The following is a 14,589-nucleotide window of genomic DNA, read 5'->3' on the forward strand; positions in this document are numbered from 1 at the left end:
ATAATTGTTGTGAAAGTGCTCGAACCCAGGAGATAGAGACTGTATAAAATTATCATATCACATATTTATAAGCTACCTCAAACATTTCATGTGCTAAAAAATATAAATCTCTTTATTCTAGATGTTTGGAAGACCCAATCATTATGAGACCATCAATGAATCATCTTGTAGAATAACTCAACACCTAAAACTTGAAATGAGACAAAGAAAAAATATTAAAGAAAGTCCTCCAAGGAACAACACTTGAACTATTAATGCAAAGAAATGCATAGATTCTTTGCAACAATCAAATTTAATTATGCCAGTTAACTAGAATATCAACTGTTGGCAATTGACACTCATTTGATGACTTCCAATAGTTTCTTATTTGTCTAGGGTTGTCATTGATGACAATTCTTCTTGGTGATGCAATCCGAAAATTGTGATTCATCTTATCCAAAAGTAGGAGTTAACAGGTAGGCAGTTAACCAATAATTCAGGGCTATCTGAATAATGTTTTGGCCCAAAAAGACTTCCAATGATTGTGGTGACTTTGGTGGTTGATCTCATGTTTTTGGTGAATGATAAGATCCTTAGGAAGCATGTGATTATAATCTTTTGGTTCCGTGGTATGTTTTGTTCAATATTGAAGCTAACATGTGACTACACATTACAGTTCTTGAAGCTGACTTGAAGGAGATTATTTTTATGTTAAGAACGGATATATAAGATTGAATTGGTGATTGGTTTTTGGTGTAATACTATTGTGATAATTTGTTTTGGTGTGATTGAGCGCAGTTTCACATGGGCATTTGGTTTACAAATAATCTAGTAGCTGACTGAGATAGAAACAAAGTATTTGGAGAGCGAGGAAAGTCAAAGATCTAGTGCTTAACCATAACTCATTCTTGCATTATTAGATTTTATTGTACTATATTTTCTCATTGTAATCAAATTGTAAGTCAACGAGACTTCCTTGAAGGTTGTAGCCTTCCGAGTCATTATAATTGAGCAGTGAGCCTGAAGGCAAGTGCATTCCTTATCTATGTAATATTTATGTACTCCTAGCCATAGTTTAAGAATATTGTGGGTTCCATCCCCATCATGGTTTTTTCCTTACTGAGTTTCCATGTAAAAAATTTGGTGTTGTGGATTTGTGGTTTATTTGTTGCTTGTTTATGTTTTTTACTATTATGAATTGTTAATCGGTGGATAAAGAATAAATTTGTGGATCTAATTTCTAATAGGTCACTGATAAACCCCACCCCTCTTAGTAATCTTTGATTCTAATAATTGGTATCAGAGCCTAGTTCCTATAGGGAAGCTTAACCGCTTGAGGAAGATCTAGGAGATTGATTCAATGGATTCTGGTTTTTAGAGACAACTCAATGTGGCACTTGATAATTTTGATGCAGCTAGAAATGAGATTTATACCATAAAGAAGAACTTGAATGTTGATGATGAATTCATTAGTGAGATGAAGGATCAAGAATGTTTTTGGAGAGATAAGAGGAAGGAATTAATAGACAAGTTGAAGGATAAAGAAGATCAGATCATAAAATACCAAGACATAACTGAAGAAGTTAACAAGCTTGAGAGAGAAAATGTTTCTTTGAAGAATGAGATGCAATCCATTGTGATGAGGTCGACTAAGGAGATTGAGGATCGGAAGAAGAATGAAGAGAATCTGGAACAATCATTGAAGGAAAGAGTTGATGAATGCTTCAGGCTTACCTATGAGAATGATCAGTTGAAGCTTGAGTTGACACAATCAAGGAATGATGGTCAAGAGCTTGAAAGAGAGATTGATACCTTGAGGGATGAACTTTCTATTACCAATTAATACAAAGACAAACTCAAAGCTAGCTAAACAAGGATTGATGAGATGATGTAAAGTCAGAGGCATGTAAAGGATATGCGCGGCCTAGGATTTGAGAAAGGTGAATCCTCTGGATCTAGATAAGGCAATACAAAACCTAATTTGAAGAAGAGCAAGAATCCACCAGTGAGACAACCTAATGCTCATAAATTCAATGGTAGACGTTTTACTTGCAATAAGTTTGGTCATATGGCAAGTTTGTGCAGAAGTAAGATTAATAATGGAATGATGAACAATAACAATATGATGACCAATATGAATAATGTTCCTACCTTTACTAGTCAGTGGTTTGTATGCAATAACTTTGGACACAAGTTAAATATGTGTAGAGTTGTAATGAAAAAATTTTAGAACAAAAGATGCTATGCTTGTGGAATGTTTGGACATATCTCTAATCAGTATAGGATAAGACCAAATCAAATGAACTTCAAACGTATGAAAAATATTGTTGGTTGCAGAGCATGCAATAAAACTTATCACATTAAGTACTGCAGAAGAAAAAACACTGCTCTGGTAGATAAGAACAAATCAAATAAAAAGGGAAAGGAAAAGGTAGATGAGATCAAAGATCAACATAAGAAGATGTGGGTAAAGAAGGATGAATCTACGACAGATAATGAATCTATACCTGAACCTGGTGCAAAACCTTCATCTAATAACTAGGGGTTTTGATCTTATGGGGAAAGAAAAATCATACAAATCTTGTATTACCCCTTGATGAGATATGTAGTCAATAGATTATAGATAGCAAGAATCAAATTTAAGTGGATATGTAGGATTCAGATGGCTGATTTCAGCATCCAATTGGATATCTGAGGCACACTTCAAAGTAAAATTAGGGTTTGCAAAGATAAAAGGGAAAATATGAGAGTTAATTCTTCACTTTGCAAGTAGTTTTTTTGAGTTGCAGAACAAGGTGATCAGTGCTTACAGGAGATCAGAGAGCTAAAAGTGATCAAGCAAGTGATCTAGGGCATTCGACAGTCAGTTGAGTTAATGTTCAAAGAGCATTTTTGAGTTTGGTTTTTTGAAAATTTCAAATCGCATCTTCTTCTTCCATTGATACTCTATTAGTTGTTGAGGTCAAGGATAGAACCCATCCTATGTTCAAGAAGAACCCCTACAAATCTGTGGAGGTCAACCCAGTTGGAGCTTTCTCTTCCATTCCACGTGGATTTTTGCATGTAGATAATGTATGGGCCTATATTCACTATGAGATCGAAGAAATCGACACTAAGGATATCTTGGACCTATAAACCAATAGCATCATGGATGAAATTAGCAACCCCGAGTCAGAATTTGTGTAGTTGTAGAGAAAGGATTTTAGTCAATTTGTGAACTTTTTATCATTCGATGAAAATAAATGGGTGAGGTATGTATTGAGAAAAATTCATGCAGAATTTATATGGCTAGACAAACCCTATAAAATCACTTCAAAAGCAATTAGGGCGGTAACTTGTTTGAATCAAACCGGTGATAAGCCAGGGCTATGCAAAGTCATAAACCCTATCATCAATAAGGTAACTGATTAGAGTTTGATCAGAGTTCAATGAAGATCAGTACAATCAAGGAAAATTATTTTAAGTTTGCTGCAATGGTAATTGGTTACAAGGTGTATCATTCTAATTGACTAAATTTTGTATCTAATGCTGCCATCCATGCGGCCTACTAGATGGTTAAGAAAGATGCTCATTATGATCTATGTAGAATTCTATTGGAGGAATTATTAATAAATTTGAAGAAAATTAAGCAAGATAAAAAGCATGTCTTTAAATTTGGTTCCTTGGTTATCTGTCTAGAACTTTACTTCATGAATAAGATCCTTGAAACTAGTAGAGTGTAGTGGGATTTTGACAGACCGGTGGCCTAATAGATCAGCCAAGGTCTTGATAGGCTTGGTAATAGGGACAACCAAAATGTTGCATTGTGCGATTTCTTCAAGACTTTTCAAGACAAGATAAAGTAGAGGGTTAGACCCCAAAGGAAATTATGAAAACATATGAGGGTACAACCTGTTTCATGGAGGTGGTTCAACCTCAAATAGTGTGGATAATGCCATTGGGCTATGAGGTTGATGTAGGGACTTTGGATGCATATGCACAACACATGCTTAATGCTTTGGTGGATACTAAAGAAGAAAGGTTTAAAAATCACAAGGAAAAATCAATGGAACTGCACACCAAGTTCACTGAAGTGGCTAGGAAAAGAAAAGTTGCTAAGATAGTAAAGGAAATCCTTGTTGAGGAAGGTTACCCTCAGGAAAAAGTCAAAGCTACAAGAGCTACAAGGGATGCAATTGAAAAGGTGAAGAAACAAAAGACTATACCTAGTCTGGTCAAAGTGAAGGTGACAAGGTCTTCTCCCACTCCGATGAAGATACCTTTTGTTGAATCAAAACCCTTTGGTTCATCTGCTAAGAATAAAGGTGTTCTAAGGAAGAAGAAAAAACCCCAAGGGAGTATGTGGTAGTTTCTTTGGTGGCATCTAAAATGGAGTCAAATACGGAAATTACAAAGGCTCTAAAGAAAGGAGAGTTTGCAAGAGTAATCCAGAAACGTGAATCTAGTGCTAAGAAGATAGGGTCAAAGGAGAAGAAGGCAAAGTCTAATCCTATACCAGAAAGCAAGCCTAAGTGAGGAAATAAGATAAAATCTCACTTGGATGAGGCAATAGAATCCGATAAGATCCAGACCTCCCAAACTAAGTATGATATTCTTCCTCCTCGATCTACTCAAGAGTTAATAGATGAAATTATTAAAGATGAAAATTTGAAGAACATTTCTATATATTATGAAAATATGGATGATAAGGATAAGAGGCAGATTGAAGAAGCTGTAATTTTGTAAATGGATTTAATTTAGTAAAGCATTGATTGAATTAGAAAAACATCTTCCAAAAGATCTATATATTTAATTGATGCTAGGAGAAAATATACTAGTCAAATGGATAGAGAAATAAAGGAGAGTGAACTGGTTAATCAATGCACCACTATCACTATTGAAGAAATTGATAAATTAATTTTGTTAGCAAATAAAAAGTAATTTAGGAGCAAGCAAAGAGTCAACAGCCTAATGGTTGGAAGAGTTGAATAAATAAGGAGAGAAACCAGTGCAATCTGGAAGAAGTTTCTCACAAAGAACTGACTAGTAGTAACTATTTCACAAGATGAAGCCACTCAGTTAGAGAATCCTAAGATAAATGATGTAAATAAGGAGGAGGACACCCAAGATGTTATAGAGAAATAAATTTTGGATTTTGTAGAGGTTGAGCCTATTAAGGAGAATGATAAATTAGCTGAGGCAGAGGTTGGTACACCAAGTGGTGACACTAGTGCATAGGTTGCACCTAAAGGAGATAAAACAGAATAGGTTGAGGCTGAGAAAAAGGAAGAAGAAAAAAAAGAGGAACCAGATAAAGGGAAGGGTAAGGTAATGAAAAATATGATCCTTATGGCAATTGACAAGTAACAAATTCAAGGCCAAGGGAGGTTTCCACAGTTTAATATTAGTTTTTACAAACCTTCAATCAAATGTCTCTGATAGAAAGGATGATTGTTGTTGCTTCTCTCCAAGCGCAAGCTAGTCAGGAGTTAGCACAATCTGAATCAGAAGAGAAGAGACTCATTGAGAAAATAGTTTCAATTTCGGAATAGGTAGTATCAAAATTATAACTTGATGCAATGCCAGTTCATCTAGTAAGCTTCAGAACTTGATAGATCATGTATCCACTTAGTTTGATTATTTGACCAAGGCATCAACTAGGTAGGCTATGGAAAAATTTAAAGATGCCAAAGTTCAAACATTTTTGTAAATGATTAGGAATGACAAGGTCCACCTTGAAAAGGAATTAAAGCTTATTGATGAGGCCTTAACAAAAGGTAGTAAAATTTATGTCTTGTCTAGTTTTGACAAATTTTACTATTGAAATAGACAAGCAAATACATAATTACAGAGGTCAGTTAGCTCAGATTTGTTAGGCTTATGATCCTATGACTAACTTAACTAGCAATATCGAAGGCCAAATTCTGACTATTATGGAGCATATTAGGAATTTTGAGAAGAATAAGGAGAGAATGGTTAGGTGGAAAAGTGAGCTCCAAACCCTAATTCATCCTCGGTTAGATAGCTTAGTGTACCATAAGATGGACTGCATTCAAAACATGTCTCAGGAGAGTCCAACTAAGATTGCAACTATAGAATTTCATGCTTATGTTTTGAATGGCATTGTTTCAATTTTGGAGAAGTTGCGAGCATGATGGAACACCTATCTCAAGTTCCTTAAAATAACATATCCAGATGTTCTTTAACATGTATAGATTTGATCATAGACGGTGTGTATATATCTACATAATATTTTGTTGCACACCCTATTTGTCATTGTTGTCAAAGGGGGAGACATAAGGTGAAAAATGTAGAGGCTGATTGTGTATGGAGTGTACAATTCAGTGATGCAGATTTTTCAGATTGTTGATTCTTGATCTGGTGTATAGGTTTCATAGGTTTCAACACTGTCATGTTTATCCTACCTTTGAATATGCTACACAAGCTAGGTATTTATTTTGTTAAGCCTTGGTGGAAATATTGGCATTAGTTCCCCAATACCTATTTTTGCACTTACAAACCTCGATTGGGGTATTGTTGGTTCTTTGTACACCTGTCTATGGTGCATTCCTTGATTCTTTGATCATATTTGTAGTCATCTCAAGTAGTTTGGAATTGTATATTTCATAATATTTGGTTTTCTATCCTCGAACCCAAGCTCGCTCATATTGGTTGGTGTATTATTATTCAAGGCTTGCCTCTATGCTCTTACTTGAGGCATATGGGTATTCTTGATCCATGTTTCCCATTCTTTGGAAAACCTAAAACTTTTATACACATTTTCTCATTCTATCACCATGCTCAAAACTTGTGGAGTTGGATTCATGTTTTATTTCAATCTTTTCAGCCATAGTCCTTTTCTTGGCATATGGCCATTTTCGGGGATTCACCTCACATTCCTTCAAATTTTTCCATATTTGGTATGCTTTCATTGTGGACATCCTCTTTACAATATGAAAAGATAGAAAAGCTATTTATTTTTCTCATAGCCCAATTGATATTCATGTTTCACTTCTCGCTGTAGCATGTATATGTAATAATGTGCTGCTTCAGATTCAGCCAACACCTTTGCCCTTCCTTTTGCATCTTGTGATTATTTTTTGCCCCATGGCTACCAACATGGACATAGCTCTTTTTCTTGCCACTCTCAAACCCCACCATCTTAGGCTTTTTGTCACTAATTTATTGGTGGCAATGATTTCAATAGGCAATGTTTTACCTCTCCACTATGCAGGGGTCTTTCCCTGAGTGGAGCTCAAATGGTGTGGACTCAACTATTGGTGGTGCTAGTGGGTGGTTGACTTCTGGTGGTCATAGCGGTTGGCCAACTTTTGCTGGTTCTAGTTGATGGCCTACTTCTTCCAAAGGTTTCTCCTATCTTGCTCTTGCAATCTTGCCTTCTTGCACTAATCAAGACAATGAGAAAGAAGAGGTTGCTATTGAAGAAGAGTTGTTCCTATTAGACGACAACCCTGACCATGTTGATGTATGAGGTCTTAGGTATGACAAAGATCCGCCTCCTTCAGCCAATACTTTAGTCACTTAGCAGTTTCTCTTTGTGTTTTCCGCTCTCCAAGCTTGACCTATGTTTAATGTGTTTTTTGGCTATTCAGAATTAGGTGCAGAGACTATTAGACACAAATTCTGATAATTTCCATTGATTTCATATATAGATATCATATATTTCAATCTCTAAATCTCTTCAAAACATCGAATGATTCCAATCCAACATTAAATTCTATATAAATAAAAATAATGCAAATTAAATAGATCATGCAAAAACTAATTGTAGAACACTAATACATTGATAAACCATTTAACATCTCACATAGAGTACACCACCAAAGCTGATTTAAAACACATAGCCATACAAGACCTTGCTTTCTCACAGAACACATCGCCATTGTTGATACAAAATATCAAGCCAATTGAGATCTTGGGAAAACAAGGCTTCACATAGCTTCAAACAGATAGTTCTTAGGCCTAGCCCTTTATTTTATTATAATAGTACTAATCATATGATTTTTGGATTAATCAGCCATAGGGACCTATATAGTAACAGCTAAGCTAAGCCACTGGAAGTGGGTTGGAGAGCAGATATTCTTCCAAGACCTTGAAGGTGTGTACTGCAATTTCCTTGGCATTCTTTGGGTGTACAACCTCGCCTTCATGAGCAGGTTCATACTCAATAATCCACAACATTAAACTATTATAAAATTTGAGTCAACTGATAACACTATAAAAAAATATTTACTCAAAAATATTTAATAGTTAGAAAACAATTAAATAATAGATAATATTATAATTGAAATAATCAATGGTATTAAATAAAAATAGATTCATTGTGTCATGTTTCAGTTTATAAATATTACATATAATAATTATAGTTAGGTAGAGTAGTTGATGATTGTAGTTGGATCATGAGAAACATAAAGCATTCATGTACATCATTAGTTATCTAGTTGATTTTTTTTTAAAAAGATGTTGAGGCCACTTTATATATATATATATATATATATATATATATATATATATATATATATATATATATATATATATATATATATATATATACATATATATATATATATACATATATATATATATATACATATATATATATATACATATATATATATATATACATATATATATACATACATATATATATACATACATATATATATATATACATATATATATATACATATATATATATATATACATATATATACATATATATATATACATATATATACATATATATATGTATATATATCTATATATCTATATATATATATATATATATATATATGTATATATATATATATATATATATATGTATATATATGTATATATATATATATATGTATATATATGTATATATATATATGTATATATATGTATATATATATATATATATATATATATATATATATATATATATATATATATATATATATATATATATATATATATATATATATATATATATAACACAACTAGTTCAAGAAGTGCTCCCAAAGAAAAGAACCAGAAAGAAATATAATTACTATTGTAATGAAAATTCATTTGTTGTGCTTATATGGTTATTAAAAATAATAATTTAGACCAATGAAAATCAATTATTTTTCTTTAAAAACATTGTATAGATGCACAATTGTTAACATCATAATTTACAAAAATTATTTTTGCACAATCTTGTGAATCTAAAATAAGTGCTTAAATTTTTACTTCATTATTTGTTGTAATAGGTAGTTTTTAAAGTTAACCTATAAACAAGATAAAAATATATATTTTTTAAAAATATGTATTATATTTAAAATGTTCTTTAATTTATAATCAAAATAAACTAAATTTCCATAATATTTTTTTGGCAAAAAAATAAATTTCAATATTAATTTAATCACAAAACCCCAAAAATATTAAATCTTATAAAAACTAGGATAATAAAACTAAATCATTTTGAAAAAATCCTAAGCAACATAAAAAAAATGATCTAAAATATTCATTGCATTATATTTTGTTAAATATAATGAGTTTATTCACATTTAATATAAGTTATAAAAAATTTAATGACATTTTTTGATTTATTAATTTAGTAAAAAAAAAATTAAATTATTTATTTTTAATTTTTTTCCAAACAAATCAATTATTAAAAGGTTTATTTTTAAAACTTAAAGAATAAAATAAAAAAAATATATTATTTGAAAAATATAAATTATTAATAATAATCAAAATCTTATATATTCACAAAAGGAAAAAATCATACCTTTCATTTTAAATAAGGGAGGTTTTTTTAATATGTTATTTCTTTTTTCCCTTTATTGTAATGAAAATTCATTTGTCATGTTTAAATGGTTATTAAATAAAATTATTTAGACCAATGAAAACAAACTATTTTTGCAAATGTTTGTAGCAATAAGGAAATTGAGCATAGAATTTTCATCCAACCTATACTTCAATGATTCTTTTTTGCAAGTGTGTTTTGGATATTTTCATAATTGTGTTCCAGAATTCTTGTCAAAATTAAAAAATACTACTATGGATTTCAATAATAGACATAAAAATAATTGTTAAAGTCAATTAAGTATAACTAGTTAAAATTTATTATTATTTAGACTTATTATACAATTTTTTTAAATATGTGTATCTATTTATTTTTATCCAATAATAAAGTATTGTATAGTATAAAAATAATAGATACAGAGAAATTGAATGTACGGTTATTATGATGTATATAATATTGTCAATCATTCAAGTCATTTATCAATAAAAATACAAATTTTATGAAAAAGGTAAACAATAATTTGATTTTGCAATGACTATTCCCAACACGAACCAATAGAGAGAGATAAATGGCATTTCAAAAATTATTTATTTAAAGAAAAAGGTAATTATAGACTATATATTTTTTGCTCAAAATTTTTAATTATATACAACAATTGAAAATGGATGTAATGGATGTATTAGTATCCTACCTAGGTTGAAAGAAATAATTTTTTAATATCATTTTATGTTTTTTATTTTAATATTGTTCTCCTCTAATTTATAAAATCACAAACTTAAAATAGAACAAATTTGGATTTGAGAATATCTTTTAAAAGTAAGTTCAAGCAAAGATAAATGATATTACTTTCTTTATCATAGAGTATGGTATGAACATGGATCACTCTCAGGAAGAGTCTTCCTTATCTAGATAGCTTTATGAATAGGATGTTTGTGAAGATTAAAAAAAAAACTCTAGAATCACTTGGCCTCAAGACTTCTTTCTTTCACAATTATATCAAGAACAAAAAAATGTTGCAATGCTATTTCATTTATCATCTCTTCACAACTTGATAAGTTGACTTCATTTGGTGCAACCTAACAAGAGATTGTTCATTAATTTTCATCCCTTTTTATTGAGGATCGTCCTACATTCATGGTGGAAGAAATAGTTGTTTTAGATAATAGTCCTTTGATTTCATCTTAGTTCAAATAAATGAGATGTTGCGGTCCCGGTTAACACTAAAGAATTACACATGGTTGTTTTTGAAATAAGAAAAGTTATAAAGATCCTGGTATTTGTGGAATTACTTTTATGTTCTTCAAAGAATTTTGGGATCTTCTTATAGATGATCTATTAGAATTTATTTGAGAATCTCAAACTAATAAGCCATGGATATAACTTTTTGTCTTCAATTTCAAAGAATTCTATTGTTGTTTCCTACATTTCAATATTGGTCAACTCTATCTTTAGTATATAGAAAGACGTCTATTTGTTACCTCTCTTAATTGAATTTATTTGTATATAAAACTTATTGACCATTTTTGGATGAAGTTTAACCATTGAACTTTTCGTTGGTTATATTTGGCTATTCATATTATTCTTTTAAAGTCTATTTTCAAAAAATTCATGTTTTTAAGTTGTAATGTCATAAATTATAATCCCTTTACAATTCCACGCTCTTTTTATGCCCTTACTTTAGTGTGCCTCCTTTTGGGTCATTTTTAGCCTATTTTAGCCTCATCTCATCAAAAATTTTGTCATTTTCTAGTAAGGTGACTATATCCTTTATCTTGGGACCTTTTACTTAACAACCACATTTTTTTTGTCCTTTTTAGATGGACTAGGACACCTAGCACCATAGTCCTAGTGGACTAGGATACCCAATTCCATAATCTATTCAAATGGGGCCAAATTTGGATATTTTTTGGTGCCAATTACCATTAATGAATTGATCCTAATATTTTTATATCACCATTGAAAGTTAGCCTAAATATAAAACTACCTTGAGAGCCTTATATAAGGCAATCAAGGATTGAACACTAACATTGAGAAGAAAAATATATAACTAATTACTAAAGATTATTATCGATTTGTAAAAATATATTTTAGTGAGTCTTATTTGAATATTAAGTAGTATATATATCTTAAACTTAATCTATATAAAATAAGTCTAGATATATTTAGGGGTTGAAGTTTTCAAATTTAATAATTTATAATATATTAAAGTTGAATGATAAAAAATTTAATGGTTTGGTTAGTAGTAGGAACATGTAATACATTAAACATAATAATAATAGTATTATAATATTAAATTTTATTAGATCTAACCCTAATTGAATCCTCATTCTATACCTAGCGCTAATTAAACTTTAACATTAACCTTATTAGTACTTGTGGTTAGGCTAATACCATTGTAATTGGTTTTTATTAACTCATTATTATTCAATTGTTCCTCCACCAATAAGAATTCTGAATTTTTTTCTTTTGATCTTTTTTATTCTCATTTTTTCAATAGTTGAGATGGATTTTTTTAGAAAAAATCTAATTGGCTCAAAACTTTTATATTAAAAATCTATTGTCTCAATACTAACCATTCACAAAAAATTTATTTTCTATATATTTTACTTTCACAAGTTGTATAAAATTAAACTCTTGAAAAAATATTACAATCATACCATTCATCATCTATGTCCTAAGATATATAAATTAATATTATTTTTGTTTCAATAATTTATGTTTGTAACTTCTATTTGAAGAATTCTAATAATACCAATTATCATTAAAAATTATAATATCATATTTTTTACTTTAAATAATTTAACATTAATAAAATAACATAAATAAATTAAAATCAATTTTAGATATTTTTTTATTTTTTTTATAAAATACTTTTACTTTAATAATTTCACTTCAATAAATATATGTAATAATTGAACTTTAATAAATGAACTATTAATAATTGTAATTTAAAAAATTAACATCGATATTTTTATCTTAATTATGTTGAATGTTAATTAGAATATATTTTAATAACTTAATATTTCCTATTCACATAAATAAAGTAATAATAGAATACAATCATCATCCTCAAGTGATTTTGTTAGACATTATGGGTGAATTTTATATTACAATACTTAACTTTATGTGAGTCCTCTTCACCATGATTGTTTCATTTGTTTCTTTTATGACTTCTTCCATACATACATACATACATACATACATACATACATACATACATACATACATACATACGTACGTACATACATATATATAAATACACACACATATGTACATATGTATATTTACATATACATATATTAATTTTGTTAGACATTATGTGTGAATTTTAGATTACAAATATTTAACTTTATGTGAGTCCTCTTCACCATGATTGTGTCATTTGTTTCTTTTATGACTTCTTCCATACATACATACATACATACATACATATAAATACACACACATATATAAATACATACATATGTATGTTTATATATACATATATATATACATACATACGTATATGTATATGTATATATACATATAATCATACATACATATGTATATGTATATATACACTAAATTAATTAATGGCGTTCCCCACAAACCAAGATAGGGGAGAACCTAACTGAAACACTGAACAACAAGACCCAAGGGAGTCACACCAAAATAACTCACTATGAGGTGGGGGTGGTGGTAGAAGGGGAATTAAATAGATAATGAGAAAGAAGCAACTTTCACCATAGGGAGTTAAAGTCCACCATTGTAGTAGGCACAAAGGAGGCAAAGGCCTCTCTGGTTAAATGCACTCAAGTTAACCAATCTTCAGCACAAGTCCCAAGCCAACCCACTATAGAAAGTGAAGGGCCAACACTAGTAGGAATCTCATCTTTCACAAATTAAAACATTCATTTAGAAAAAATAACCTAAGGATTGAAACACATGGTTCAAAAGCCATAGTGCACAAAACCATAACAAAGCACAGATAGAAAGAAGTCTTAGTTGACCAAATATCCCACAAGAAGAAACATAGAGGATTCAACAACAGATCCATTCAAACTGAAGGATAGAAGAGCCCACAAGGTATGATAGACCAGTCAAACCCCAAACAACACTACCTAGGAGAAGTTGAGAGAAACCAACCATAGAAATGAGGGGAGCACTGAACAACCCCAAGTCCATTGCATGATCAAGGAGCACCATGCCATACCCCTCACCCTAGAAGTCATGAAGGATAGAAGGAGAAACACGTCTATAAACCATAGGTAAAAATATAGAAGCATAACCTAGAAGGACAAGATATGGAATATCAGGACCAACAAAAAGTGGCTGAACAATGAGCCAATGCCCAACAAGCATGAAGTCATTAGTCACTCAATGATAAGCAAGGAAAACGCCCATTGGAAAATGCCTCTAGGCAACCTAGAATAGAGTACTAGGAAAAGGGAGGTGAAACCAAACACAAAAATGTCAAAACACCTTAATAGAAACAATAAGAAGGAATAGAGAACATGACTAGGCATGGAAAACATGCATCAAGAAGGCACAAGGCCATCATAGTCCTAAAGGAGACAATAGGAAACAACTCCCAACAATATAGAAACTAGATAGAAGGAGGTGAAACCAAGCCCCAAAGCACCAAAATATCCCATAATAGGGCCACACCACCACAATCATAAAAACCCTCTATGACCATAATTGCTACCATCTTCTCCATCATTGTCATCCTCCTCCTTATGACATGCAAACTCTTCTCCTCCCAAAACCCTAGTAGAGAACTTCCCACCTATTTTAAGAGCATTGATTTGTATAAAATATTAGTTTGTCTTTTAAATATATTCTTTTATGGTTTTAGACCT

Source organism: Cryptomeria japonica, chromosome 5 (assembly GCF_030272615.1).
Source record: "Cryptomeria japonica chromosome 5, Sugi_1.0, whole genome shotgun sequence".
Classification (NCBI taxonomy): Eukaryota; Viridiplantae; Streptophyta; class Pinopsida; order Cupressales; family Cupressaceae; genus Cryptomeria; species Cryptomeria japonica.